This window comes from Gymnoscopelus braueri, assembly GCF_963280865.1.
Source record: "Gymnoscopelus braueri genome assembly, chromosome: 14".
NCBI lineage: Eukaryota > Metazoa > Chordata > Actinopteri > Myctophiformes > Myctophidae > Gymnoscopelus > Gymnoscopelus braueri.
Window position 1 is genome coordinate 53,983,941 of NC_137619.1, and position 2,713 is coordinate 53,986,653.

Sequence of the window (2,713 nt, forward strand, 5' to 3'; positions counted from 1 at the left end):
ACTGAGACAGATGGGCATTAACATTACAGATTTTTTAGGTCTATGCATTAGTGGTCCAATGCCGATTGATATGAAACTTATTTTTTTCTAATAGCATAAACAAATAATAAAAAACATTAGGGCTAGACCACTTGGTAGAGGTTTGGGTTGTGTAGTCACCTTCCCACGATGCAACTCAAATGTAAAAATTGTTCCATCGATTATTAAAAATATATAAAATAGCTCAGTGGAGAGCAATTACCTTTGAGTTACATCATGGCAAGGCAACTACACAACCCAAACCTCAACCAAAGTGGTCTAGCCCTGTAACAGAAGACGTAGCCTAGAAGAACACTGACACAGATGGGAATGCACACATTTCTCTCCTGGAGGTCTACAACGGGGTGAGGGTCCATGAATTAACGGCCCAATGCCGATTGATTTGAAACTTACTTTTTTCTAAAAGCATAAACAAATAAAAAAACATTGGGCTAGACCACTTGGTAGAGGTTTGGGTTGTGTAGTCACCTTGCCATGATGCAACTCAAATGTAAAAATTGTTCGATTTAAAAAAATATATATATAAAATTACTCAGTGGAGAGCAATTACCTTTGAGTTATATCATGGCAAGGCAACTACACAACCCACACCTCAACCAAAGTGGTCTAGCCCTGTAACAGAAGACGTAGCCTAGAAGAACACTGACACAGATGGGAATGCACACATTTCTCTCCTGGAAATCTACAACGAGGTGAGGTCCATGAATTAGCGGAAATAGCCTGGCGGAAACAAAATAGCCGATCTACAAGCTCACAACTGTCATGAACTTGGTACGTAGCTTAACAATTAAGAACAGCAAATTTCCTAATATCATGTAACAGACGACCAAGAACGTGATATCTATGACTCCTGCCCAGCCAGTATTCCCACTCAATCACTTTCCAATGTTCTTTCAAGAGTTTGGTCCAAATTCTGAGTGTGAGCTCCAGTGTTTGGGTCAACAAAATGTCTCTTATGGCATACTGTGAAATGATCAAACCCTTTTTCTGTTAGTGCCCGCCGGTAAGCGCGCCATTCATCACTGACGATTTGTGTTCCTCTCCTCAAATGACGTACAATGATTGGCATAAGTCCCTGTCGAGAGCGGCTTCTCACCAGCCTTACAATGGGTCTTCTTGATGTTGGTTGCACCTCAAGCAAGCCCAAAACCCACTTTTTGGTGCGGCGCCAGGCAGGTCCAAAGCACCCTCTGTGGTACTACAACAAACTTACTTTTTTCTAAAAGCATAAACAAATAATAAAAAACATTAGGGCTAGACCACTTGGTAGAGGTTTGGGTTGTGTAGTCTCGGCCTTCTCATGCCAGTCGCCTACGGCCTCAAAAGCTTCTGGGGCTGCGATGCTCAGCTCTGCGACGACTGCCGATCTGGACACTGTGTTGCGGTCAACGCCGACCTCCCCGAAGGCCACTTTCATGGACCTCACCTCGTTGTAGATCTCCAGGACTTCAAGGTATCGTGTCAGGATGTGTTTGCTGGTTTTCACTGGAAGACAAATAATGAACGTGAGTATTTATTCCATGCCAGACAGTCCAATTACCACTGAAAAGCCCAAGAGATGTTCAATCACAGCAAAAATAGCAGATCTACAAGCTCACAGTGAGGGGCGCTGTGAGCTTGTACATCGGCTATTTTTGAGGGCTGTTTCTTTATTGATTACAGTACATAAACTCACCACAAATACGACTGGCTTCCGCTCGGCCGGCTGCGCTGACTTTTGAGTTTTTTTTGGAGGGTACAGTGTTCTACTTTTTATGCTTCCGCTTCATGGTGTCCACCTCCACATCTGAGTCGGACAGAGAGTCCACTTCTGGATCAGGTGCCGACCCGGATGCAGAGCTGTCGGAAATCAGTAGACTTTTCAAGGCACTTCTGGCTTTTGAAGACTCCCCTGCAATAAATGACAGATAGGGGTCCCCCCCAGCAAAAGTAGTTAATATAGCATCACAATTATTTTAAACAAAATATTTTAAGATGGGGTCGGTGGTATAAAGGTCTATCTATCAATCATCTTTATACCGAAGTTTGGTGCAAATGGGATTCTGGGTACTTCCAGAATATTAAATCAACCAAACCAAAATTATAAATTCAATGTGGTTCTTCAATTAGCTGGATTTGGGAATACTATTTTAGAAAATAATGTTATAGGTATGTGTTACACGCCCCAGGGGTGTGGCTTAGTAAACAGATTATATTTTTAAAACTGATCTGCAGGTTTACCTGAACAAACAGGGAAAAACGGGAGACAGAGTCAGTTTTGGTGTTGTTCAATCTCTCTTCCTTCTTCATCTTATTTATTAACAATATTGCAGGTTATATTCACCATTTACTTGTCTTTCTTTGTTTTAAAGAGTTTGTTACTGTATCAATATTCTCACATGTTCACAAAATATCAATAAACCAATCTTTTCTTCTTTCTTACACATTTTCATCAAAATCACAATACACATCTTTCTCATTTTCACATTCCCATGTGATTACTGGTTTTCACAGCTTCAATAAACTGGAATATTCTCTTTGGCTTTTACCAATAATATAGTGCTTAATGCTAAGAATTAATTCTTTTTAAATGTCATATCAACATGAACTTATTTATGAATACACATGAAATCAATCAAAAATCACTTGCTTCAGAATTTGACCAAAAAGGTTCATACTGCATTGATATATCACA

The 2,713-nt window shown here is 40.4% G+C and overlaps 1 long non-coding RNA gene across 1 annotated transcript; it reads right to left on the reverse strand.

Moving 5' to 3' along the window:
- Window positions 1-613: 613 nt before the first annotated feature.
- Window positions 614-2,362, reverse strand: LOC308099768. The gene is made up of 3 exons (XR_013934383.1): window positions 2,260-2,362; window positions 1,715-1,930; window positions 614-1,524 (listed from the first exon to the last, which is right to left on the reverse strand). It is a non-coding gene; the product is annotated as an uncharacterized lncRNA (long non-coding RNA).
- Window positions 2,363-2,713: the final 351 nt, after the last annotated feature.